Source organism: Ursus maritimus, unplaced genomic scaffold (genome assembly GCF_017311325.1).
Source record: "Ursus maritimus isolate PB19 unplaced genomic scaffold, ASM1731132v1 scaffold_25, whole genome shotgun sequence".
NCBI classification, from domain to species: domain Eukaryota; kingdom Metazoa; phylum Chordata; class Mammalia; order Carnivora; family Ursidae; genus Ursus; species Ursus maritimus.
In genome coordinates, this window is record NW_024425008.1 from 36,636,047 (window position 1) to 36,648,361 (window position 12,315).

At 36.2% G+C, this 12,315-nt stretch overlaps 1 long non-coding RNA gene across 1 annotated transcript in view; it reads left to right on the plus strand.

The window, feature by feature from the left end:
- LOC121105229 overlaps window positions 1-11,678 on the plus strand; it is a 65,088-nt gene extending 53,410 nt beyond the window's left edge. The window contains exon 2 of the long non-coding RNA XR_005837697.1: window positions 11,399-11,678. This is a non-coding gene — a long non-coding RNA (uncharacterized LOC121105229). The remainder of the gene's footprint in view (window positions 1-11,398) is intronic.
- The last annotated feature ends 637 nt before the right edge of the window (window positions 11,679-12,315 follow it).

Here is a 12,315-nt window from a genome sequence, read left to right on the forward strand (position 1 = left end):
AGTATTGTCTGCTTGCCAACCTGACTTCGCAATCTACTGAATAAAACTTAATCATTTTTTGGATTTAAAAGTATATATTTCAAGCCTGTCAGTCTTTTAAGCGAAAAAAGAATGTGTTTTGAGTTCAACAAAGAATAATTGCACTTTTATCTCCGCTGGACATTGGATTATTTTACTTCTCACATTTGCCTTATTAGTTATATATTGTTGCAATCCAGCTTTGAGTTGTATATTATTGTGGATATCTGTAGTGGATTCAGTTATATTGATGTGTAAAAACAAAGGTCTATATAACATAGCACTAAACTGTTAACAACTGCTTCACCTCATTTTAACTGATCAATAGACCCATAAAGATATAAAGACTGATCTTAATGTTAGTTTTTGTTTTGTTTTTGTTTTTAGATTTACGTTGCTGAATGATATGTTTTCTTTAAAAATACCATTGGAAATGCCTGAAAAGAGGAAAGGACCAAAAATATTTACTCATGTTTTGTTTTTAATTGTGAAATGGATAACTTGGTAAAATACAAACCATTTAAGTTAACATTCTGAAAACTCAATGTTAAACATAGTGATGCCAGTCAAGAGTGAGTTTAAATACAGACTGACACTTACTAACAAGTTATTTAATCTCTCAGTGCCTCAGTTTACTCACTTATGTCTATGTCACAGAATTATGGCATAATTCAGTGAAATAATACATTGTGAAGCACTTAGAACAATTCCTGGCCATAATAAGCAGTCAGTAAGTGTTAGCATTAGTATTGTTGGTGGGGTTTTTTCCCATTATTCCTCTTATTATTACCCCCAAATTTGTGCCTCTGCTAGTAATAATTATTTGAGCTGCTGTCACAGTTCAGCTAGTTATAACTATCCAAGAATGCCTACTATGTTAATATAGGTCCACGTATATTCTCTATTTTCAACTTGGGAACTGCCCATGGGTTTCTTTTCTTTTTTCTTTTCTTTTCTTTTCTGTTCTTTTCTTTTCTTTTCTTCTCTTTTCTTCTCTTTTCTTTTCTTTTCTTTTCTTTTCTTAAGATTTTATTTATTTATTTGACAGAGAGAGAGACAGCCAGAGAGAGAGGGAACACAAGCAGGGGGGAGTGGGAGAGGAAGAAGCAGGCTCCCTCAGGGAGCCTGATGCAGGGCTCGATCCCAGGATCAGGCCCTGAGCAGAAGGCAGACACTTAATGACTGAGCCACCCAGGCCCCCCTGGGGTTCCCATTCTTGTGTGTAAACCTGATGGCAGAGATGTTCAATCAGTTCCTTTCTCATTGTACTTGTAAGTAATTTCTTTAGCCAGTGATTATAGCCAAAGTGTATAATGTTCGTTACATTAAAAAAAAAAACTCTTTTTTAAAAAAAAAAGACTTTATTTATTTATTTATTTATTTGCCAGAGAGAGAGAGAGAGCAAGAGAGAGACCACAAACAGGGGGAGCAGTAGGTAGAGGGAGAAGCAGGATCCCTGCTCGGTGGGGAGCTCAGTGCAGGGCTCCATCCCAGGACCCTAGGATCATGACCTGAGCCAAAGGCATACGCTTAACCAACTGAGCCATCCAGGCACCCCAAGAGCATTTTGTAATAGCAAATCTAAATCAATGAAAAAAAATGTGAGCATTTCAAAAGTTTAAAACAGAAGGATAATTCAATCAGCGAAAGATATTTTTAAACATTCATTAAAATTGCACCCAAAACGTGTGAAATAGCTATTTTATGTATGTGTGAAAAAATATGTATGTATATATGTTTATACGCACATACATATATGAGCATGGAAAGCAGTAATAGTCAACCAATTTTTTTTCACATAATTACAAATAAGCCAAATAATATTTCATAATCCAGTCAATCCTGTTAAGTAACAGAATTTGAAAAAAAAAAAAAAAGAAAAAGCAAAGTTTTCTGTGGGATAAAATTTTAAATCGTCTTCTTTATAACACCTATTAATTAATGTATTTAGGTTGTTATAATTTAAATAATCCTTAATGAACAGTCTTATTTATTCACTTTCTAATTTTTGTAAATGTCCAGATTTGAATCCAAAATACTCTGCAGAACTTTCTATGTAGACTGACAGATGACTTGCAAATGACTTGACTCTTAACCCATATTAAGTAGGAAGCAGGAAGTTCATCAGTGACTGAGGAGGAGGCACGGTAAAACTTGGAATTTGGATTACTACTAAATAATATGGAGCATTGATGCTTTTAAGGAGTGAAGTACATCAGATTCAGATAGTTTAGACTATATCAAACTGTATGGGAAGAACTTGTGGTCAATTAGTGATTCTTGTCTTATTAGTGCCCTTAGTTCCTCCCCCACCTTCGACCTATTGTGTTATTAGAACAATAACAGACCAAAAGAAGCAGATCATTTGGAAGGAAAGGGCTTAGAAGACAACAGACATTAAAAATCTTTTGTTTTTTCTTTCAAGGATCAAAACAAAATAAATACATATATTTGTCTGAGTTTACAGAGAATAAGAATAGCCTGAAATTTTGCCACTAGCACTTTTTAATTATGATAGAGATTTTAAGCATAATTTTACAGAGAAATGCTGAAGGATTTTCAGTTTCTGGTTCAACATGTAAAGAGCTTGGAAGCTCCCATTCTCACAATAGAAAATAAAACTGAACAAGCTGAAAACCAACAACTCTTCTTAGACCCATCAGAGAATTGAGGTCACTGGGCAAACTGCTGCCCTGAAAACTGGAGAGACAGACGGATAGAGAGAATCGCAGTTTACCAGAAGATCACAGTTTACCAGGAGTGGAAGCCAGCAGCTGAAGCCAACATGACAGTTGGAGCAAATATCAGTAGGAATACTTTAAATTCTAATTGTGGAATTGCTGGAGGCTCTGTGCAGACCTGCTTGAGAGCTAAAAACTCAGGGGCTCAGCCTTAGAGCGGTCCCACAACTTTTCTGTTTTACCTTCAGGAACCCTAATAAATTCTCATTGTGAAGATCTGAGAAATCTTTATGGGGGAGGGGGAAAGTAACTTTAAAAAATACTCCCAGAGCACTCTGTCCTTCTTAACAAGATCTGCCCTCAAAGGAAACTTTTTTGCCAGAGCCTAAGTGACCTTGGGGAGGGGAAACACCCAACTCCAGCGCCCCCTCTAGCCTTCAACATAGGAGAGGGGAAATACTTGATTCAGGCTCACTAGAACACTGAATGCTAATCAGAGGAGTATAGAATGCTTTCCTTCCTCCCACACCTGACCATACTACCACATCAGTAGGGCTTCTGTGTCATAGTAGGGAATTGCAGCTAAAAGAACTACAAACCTCAGACCCTATTTAAAGAGTCACTTAGGGACATCCAAAGACAACAAGAGAAACAAAAACAAGGACACTAGAGGCAATTTTAGCCTCAGACACCACAGTTACAGCAAACAATAACACAGCCTAACTCTTAGCCAGATAAACATAAAACTTCATAGCGAAGTTCTATCTACCTAGCTTCCTTTGACCTGATATAGCATGTCTGGCTTTCAACAACAACAACAACAACAACAACAAAATTGCAAGACATACTACCAGGCAAGAAACACAATCTGAAGAGTTAAATCAAACATGAGAATAAGACTCATATGGCAGAGATTTTGGAATTATCAGACCAGGAGTTTAAAATAACCATGATCAATGTGCTAAGGGTTCTAACGGACAAAGTGAACAACATACAAGAACAGATGGATAATATGAGCAATAATATGAAAAAATGCTAGAAATGAAAAACAATGTAACAGAAATAAAGAATGCTTTTGGTGGGCACAAGTGAGAGAACGAAAGCTTGAAAGTATATCAGTGCAAACTCCCAAAACTGAAATGCAAAGGAAACAAATTAACGACAAAGATGGAACAAAATATCCAAGAACTGTGAGACAATTACAGAAGATTTAATGGAAATACCAGAAGGGGAAGAGAGAGAAGCACAAGAAATGTTTGAAGAGCTAATGACCGAAAATTTTCCAAGACTAATGACAGACAGCAAATCACAAATCCAGGAAGCTCAGAGGATACCTAGCGGGATAAATACTAAAAAAAAATCTATAGTCAGACATAGCATATTCACATTGCAGAGAACCAAAGACAAAGAGAAAAAATTCTAAAGAAGCTGGGTAGGGGTGGGGTGGAAATACATTACCTATAGAGGAGGAAGGATCTTGCAATCAAGAAAAGAGTAGAGTGAACTTCTCTTCAGAGATTTTGCAAGCAAGAAAAGGGTAGAGTGAAATGTTTAAAGTGTTGAAGGAAGAGAACACACTGACCTGGAATAATGTTCCCAGTGAAATTGTCCTTCAAAAGTGAAGAAAAAATAAAAATGAAAAAATTTCTTGCCAGTAGACCTGCCTTGCAAGAAATGTTAAAAGAAGTTTTTCAGAGACAAAGAAAATAATATGGGTTAGAAACTGAAATCTACATAAAAAAGGAAGAGTGTTACAGAAATGAAGATAAATTAAAAAAAATTTTTTCTTAGTTCTAGCAAATAGTTTTTTAGAAAAATAATAGTAAAAATTCATTCAATGATTATACCTCATGGACAACTGAAATGATTGGCAGCAATGTTAAAAGGGACAGAAGGGAGGGATGGGGAAAACTCTCATAAGGTATTTGCATTACTAGTGAAGAAGTATAATGTTATTTGAAAGTGTACTTGGATTAGTCATAAATGTACATTGCAAACTCTAGGGTAGCCACTATTTTCTTTTTTTTTAATCCCACTTCTCTCCCTACCCCTTTCCTGGGCCTAAGTTTTTTTTAAGTCTTTAAAAAGACAGGAGAGGAAAAGGTAATCATTAAAATAAATCAGATGATATGTTCATTTTTAAAACCAAAAAGGCAGAAAAAGAATGGAATCCAAAAAAGAAATGAAGGACAAGAGCAGCAAATAGAATCCCAAAGTTTCAACAGAACAAAAACAAAACAAACGGAAGAACTCCTGGAATGAATAAGCAATTATAGTGAGATTGTAGGATATCAGGTTAATATAGAAAAGTCAATTGCATTTCTGTATCGAGAAATGAGCAATTGGAATTTGAATTAAAAACACAGCAGCACTGACTAGAGTTAACAATAGTGTATTGTATACTTGGAAGTTGCTATGAGAGTAGAGTTTTCATGTTCTCACTGTAACAAGAACAACAAAATGGTAATTATGTGAGGTAAAAGAGTGTTAACTAATCTTTTGTGGTAAGTGCTTTGCAACATATACGTGTATCAAATCATCACATTGTACACCTTAAATTTCTACAGTGTTATGTATTAATTATACCTCAGTAGAGCTGGAGGGGAAAACACAATACCATTTACATTAACATCCCCTCTCAAAAGAAAGAAATACTTAGGTATAAATCTAACTTAATATGCGCAAGATCCATGTGAGGAAAGCTATAAAAACTCTCAGAAACAAAAAATCAAAGATCTAAATAAATGGAGATTTCACGTTCATGGATAGGAAAACTCAATATTGTTAAGATGTCAGTTCTTTCCTCAATTCATCGATAGACTCAATGCAATCCAAATCCCGGGGAGGTTACTTTTCATCGTCAACACACTGATACTATATGGAGGGGTGCCTGGGTGGCTTATTTGGTTAAGCATCTGCCTTCGGCTCAGGTCATGATCTCAGGGTCCAGGAATCTAGCCCCACATTGGGCTTCCTGAATAAATCTTTAAAAAAAAATAAAGTTTATATGGAGAAGCAAAAGATCAGAATACCAAACACAGTGTTGAAGAAAGTAGGACTGGCACTACCTAATTTCAAGATTTTGTATAAAGCTATAATAATCAAGACAGTGTGCTATTGACAAAAGAATAGATAGAACAATGGAACAGAATAGAGAGCTTAGAAATAAACTCACACAAAAATAGCCAAGTGAACTCTGACAAAGGAATAAAGAAGGCAATCCACTGGAGAAAGAACAGTCATTTCAACAAATGGTGCTAGAATAACTCAACATCCATGTTAAAAAAAAAAAAATCAAAATTCTGATCTTATCACACCTTTCACAAAAATTAACTCAAAGTGGATGTTAGACCTAAACATAAAATGCAAAACTATAAAATTTTTTGGTTATAACATAGGAGAAATATCCAGGGGACCTTGGCTTCAACACCAAAAACATGATCAATGAAAGAAAAAGTAGCCAAATTGGACTCTACTTAGTTAAAAAACTTTTACTTTTTGTTTGTTTTTTTTTTTAAGATTTTATTTATTTATTTGACAGAGAGACAGCCAGCGAGAGAGGGAACACAAGCAGGGGGAGTGGGAGAGGAAGAAGCAGGCTCATAGCGGAAGAGCCTGATGTGGGGCTCGATCCCATAACACCGGGATCACGCCCTGAGCCGAAGGCAGACGCTTAACCGCTGTGCCACCCAGGCGCCCCAAAAAACTTTTACTTTGTAAAAGCCACTGATAAGAGAGTGAAAAGACAAGCCACATACTGGGAGAAAATATTTGCAAAACACAGATCTGATAGAGGACTTGCATATAAAATACACGAGGAAATCTTAAAACTCAATAAGAAAATAGGCAATCCAATTTAAAAATGGACAAAAGATCTGAACAGATGCCACACCAGAAAAGTTATACAGACGGCAAACAAGCGTATGAGAAGATGCCCAACATCATATGCCATTAGGGAATTGCAAATTTAAAGAACAATGAGATACTACTACACATTTAAAATGACTGAAATCCAAAGCACTGACATCCAGTGCTGGCAAGGATGTGGAGCAACAGGAACTCTCATTCATTGCTGGTAGGAATGCAAAATGGTATGGGCACTCTGGAATAGAATTTCTCATTTTCTTACAAGGCTAAACAGTTTTACCATACAATCCAGCAACGATGCTCTTAGGTGTTTACCAAATGAGTGGAAAACTTACATTCACACTAAAACCTACACATGAATGTATAGAGCAACTTTATCCATAATCGCCAAGAAGTGGAAGCAACTAAAACTCACTAATAGGTAAATGGGTAAACAGACTGTGGTACATGCAGACCATGGAATCTTATTCAGTGCTGAAAAGAAATGAGCTATCAAGTCACTAAAAGACATTAAATGCAGATTTAAGAAGACTTTAAACGTACTTTGCTAAGTGAAAGAAGGCAATCTGAAAAGGCTTCATAACATAATTTTAATTATGTGACATTCTGCAAAAGGCAAAACTATGGAGACAGTAAAAAGATCAGTGGTTGCCAGGAATTAGAGGGAAGAGGGGAAGGATGCATGGGTAGAGCACAGGGAATTTTTAGGGCAATGAAACTATTCTGTATAAGACCCTAATGGTAGATAGATGACATCATGCATTAGGCAAAACCCATAGAACTCTATAACAAGTGTGAACCTAATGTAAACTATGGACTCTATTTAATAGTAATGTATCAATATTGCTTCATCAGTTATAACAAATGTACCATACCAATCCAAGATGTCAAGAATAAGAGAAATGGGTGTGTTTGCAGGTGGAGGAAGAGGGAATACGTGGGAACTCTCTGTACTTACTGTTTAATTTTTCTATAAACCTAAAACTACTCTAAGACATAGTCTACGAATTATAAGCCACAAAAGGAATACATTTCCAAAGTCAAGTTTTCATATTTTCCTGAATAAAGCAAAAAGCATAAATTTGTAAGAATAAACCTTGATAAAACATCCCTTTGACTAAAAAGAAAAGTGATATTTGGATATTTTTCCAATATCAAAGTCAGCAAAAAGATACTGAAAAGCCACGGCTCCATAAAAGTTTTCATTTCTAGAAAGGAAAGATACAAAAGAAAAAGAGAACAGAGTCCTATCTTTGAAAAGGAATGGTAATACTACCTCCTGATGCGAAAGATTATAGGATATCCACATATTTTTTCACCTGTTGGATATAAGTTGGTAAACTAATAACCCAAAGAAAGATGGTTATTGAGAATCTGCCTTGCCTGCTTTATGTCCCCATCCCAGTCCATACTAATATGTTAGCATACTTAGATAATATTATTGTATCATTTATTTAATTTTGTATACATTGTGTCCAATCCATTGTGGGCCAGACATATATTTTTTGTTTAATCTATAGGTTTGTGTGCCATCGTAGAGTGTGGGCTCCATATGAATAGGAAACTTTTATCTTGGCAGCTCTAGAATCTGGGATGGTGTCCACGATATAAGAACAATAATCTCTTAATCACCTGTCATATTCTTTTTTTTTTTTAAAGATTTTATTTATTTATTTGACAGAGATAGAGACAGCCAGAGAGAGAGGGAACACAAGCAGGGGGAGTGGGAGAGGAAGAAGCAGGCTCCCAGCAGAGGAGCCTGATGTGGGGCTCGACCCCATAACGCCGGGATCACACCCTGAGCCGAAGGCAGACGCCTAACCGCTGTGCCACCCAGGCGCCCCATGTAACCACCTGTCATATTCTAAGCACTGAGCTAAGCATTTTAATTTTTTTTAAGATTTATTTATTTATTTTAGGGAGAGAGAACCAGCAGGAGGGGCAGAGGGACAGGGAGAAGGAGGGAGAGAGAATCTCAAGCAGATTCTGAGGTGACCAGGGAGCCTGATGCAGGGCTTGATCCCACAACCCTGAGATCATGACCTGAGCCGAAACCAAGAGTCAGACACTTAACCAACTGCACCACCCAGGTGCCTCTGGGGTAAGCCTTTTAAGATATACTCTTTCATTTAAGCACTATGACATCCCTGTGAGGTTGGAATTGTGGTGATTGTGTCATGGATCAGTAAGTTAAAGGTCAAAGAGGTAAAAATACAAAGTAACAAAGCTAGGAATCAGTGGAACCAGGATTATAGACCATGCCGCTCCTTTATGGTACTTAAACTGTGATACCTGGGGTGGGGAGGAGAAAAGCATAGTTCATCTTCCTAGAGTGTCAATTTTAGAATGAGGAAAAGTTGAGTAATATAACTATGTGTGTGATTGTGGGGTATGTTATGCTTTTGGCTAGAAAAAATTCAAATTCAAGAAATGAGCAAATAAAAACGTTCTGACCTCCCTTACTTTTTCTTCTCTGCAAAGAAACCATTGTTACCAGTATTTGTGTGTCTGTCCAGAGATATTCAATTAGTATACCAAAAGATCTGTTTTGTGTTCTTTTTTTTTTGTACAAATAATAAGACTAGCATACACTTTGACTACCTACTGAATTTATTTCATATAACAATATTATTTGGCGCTTATCTCTCACCAGTTCACATATATCTAATATTTTCACTATTTACAATGAACAGATGTATATGACACAGAATGCAAAATCATCAGAATTTTAAATTAAAATTCATGTTAATATGTATGAACAAATATCTTTTAATTTTGATTACAAATAAAAGTGGGTTTCTCTAAGCAGGTTAACAAAGAGACATTAAATAGCTAGAAAGACAAATTTTCATATTATAATTTGCTTTGGCAAAACCTCACCATGTCATTTTCCTTACTCATTTCTGAAAGCTATCAACTTTAAATGAATTATAAATGGGAAAAAATGCCTGTATTTTACCTGTACCAATTCTAACCAGTTATAAATTATTTTTTCTTTCTTTTGTCCTTATTATCTTCAGAGCAACTACTCCGATTTTGCATACCATACATCATTTTTTTCAGCGGCAGGGACACAAAACTCCTTCACTGTAAACAGCTAATGACTTAAAAATTCAGTTCACACCAGCTGGGTTTCATCTGGTTTTTATGAAAGTGAAGAGTGAAAGGGACACTATGAATCTAAGAATTCTATAGGAAAGAGTTTTAGGAATTCACTTAATAGATTTTGAGCATTTCTGATTGTGATATGAATTAATATTACATAATTATTTGGGGGGATAAAAATTTAGATTTGCTCACGTATTTCTAGAGGAGAAGTATCTTCAGTTTCTAAATATAGTCTGATGAGGTTCTGTCAAAACCCTGTTAAACAATAAGTTCTTGCAAGACTATAGCCTTCCAGAAATTCTGTGCATCTCCGTCAAATTTTGTTTCAATGCTATAAGCAAAAAAAAATTTTCTAAGTATAATACAGGTAACCAATGATAGACGGTAGGTGAGAGAATCCAAGAATAAATCTTTGGACCGAAGTGCTTACTTTTAAAAACTGTTTGTGTGATATACTCATTCTCCCCAAATCAACTGTGGTTTCTATCCGGAAGAAAACACTACCAGAACATTAAAAATGCCAGTGAACATGGCATTTAAAAAGTACTTCTCCTTTAGATGTTAATTTCTACTACAAATTTATCTTTCTTTCATCCAGGGAATTTAAAATAATCATTTTTAAGTCAAAAACTGTGATAGAAAAATTATACCAGAAAGAAAACAAGAATCTTACATTGCTTAATATTTATCCTAGCTTGGTTTTCTTTCCATGTGCACTAAGCCACTGGCAACTCATATTTTCCAAATTTTGGGTGGATAATATTTTCCTTTTGATTTTCTTGTGGGTAATGCAGAAACATTAGCTGTTTGGCTCTTTTATTGGAAAACTTACAAAGATTCCTTTGGTTAAGTGTGTTAAGACTTGCCTACGAAGAACCAGAGGCAGTCACAAGAAGTTGATTAATTTTATACCTGGACTTGCAAAGACAGGTTAGCTACTCTCCTGTGTGAGTGTAAATCACATGGCAATACCAAATAAGCCAAAGCTTCACAACACTATCTTATTATCAAGGCTCATGATACTCATGATATTAAACACACACTGTGTGCCAGGGTTTGGGGTGGATCTTGGGAATTGCAGACATTGTCTATCATTACTTCAACCAATACCTTCTAGTCCTGACCCTCACCTCCACTCCCCACTTCCTATCCACGTTTCTAGGATTGTATGGGATAAAGGGAAATCAATCCTATAAGTTATTGAAAGTTTTTGTATTTGGACAGATAAGCATCTGGATTTATGAACTGTTTCTCCCTACTCCCTGTGTGGCCAGGCAGCAGAACATCTGTGATACTTGCTGCATAAACATTCCTCAAGCCCTTTCCAAATCCCGTTAGCAGGATCTGTGGCAATTAGGTTTAGGACAAGAATTTATCTCAAGGTGTTATTGCTGCTGGTACTTCATTGATACTTTCTGTTGAAGCAAAGACAAATCCCAGAGCGTAGCTATCCTAGGACCTGCAGGAGGAAATATTTGAGAATATTATGTGGCGCGAAAATAGGAGTCCATCCTAAGACATTATCATATTGATGTGGTGGTGGATACACACGTACGCCCATATTTCAAAACACACCAAACTCACATTGAATGGTTTTATTTTATTGCGTGTAAATTACACCTCAAAAAATTGATTGGAAGTGACACTATTATAAAGAGACTGACCACCTATTCACTGTGCAACTGGTCTAATTTCTGACCCTTTCTTTGGTATTATCTTCACAGGCTACATTTCAACTATCAATTGGTTGATCACCTGACTGCTGCCTTCATCCTAGTCCTTGGTTGTCTTTCATCTTGGCTCTGTCTATGGCTTATTGAATCCTGGATACCAGCTCCATTTTTCAGAGCTTTACGTGCTCTGTTCTCACAACTCCAACCAGGAGAATATATAGCAGCTGAGTGTCAGCTGGCATAAAGAAGAAGAATTCAGGAGGATAAAATAGTTGAATGAATTTCCTCTGCTGCAAAGTGTGAAGGGAAAATAAAATGGCCAGACACAGATGTTAAAAAGTGGCTCTTTTCTCCTTCCTGCTCAAGTAAGGGCTGCTCCATGCTTAGGAAATGAATGTCACCAAAGGTCTGTATTAACAATATATGTTTGTCACTGAGTATGAGGCAGATACCTGAAACATACAGGTGTATGTTTCTCATATTGCATGTGGGCCTCTGTAGGCATATTGTTAAATGGTGAAAGGACTTGGAAACTATTTTGAAGAAGACCGAAACTTGAATATTAGTCCAATATGGAGAAGAAATGTTCCAATAGGAGACTTCCAACTAAAGAAATACACTGCCAAGGAGAGCATTAGCTGTGTATCCTATAAGCTTGAGCGAACAGGTTAACATGTATATTGCTTTTATGTCGTGTTTCAATAGAATATAAGCTCTATTATAGCAATGATTTGTCTGTCTTGTTAAATGCTGATTTTTGGTGCCTCAACTAGTACAGAAAAGGAACTCAATAAATACCATTTTGTTGGTCTCCTAAAAACTGGGCTCTATGAGCACTGGTGTGTAAAAGCTCTGGGGATAGGAATGGTGTGAATGAATACCACAAGCTTACCTGGAGGGCTGGTGAATAAGTGTGATGGACAGCTGTTCATATTGAATAATCTCTGAAAGGAATTAATGTCCTTGAG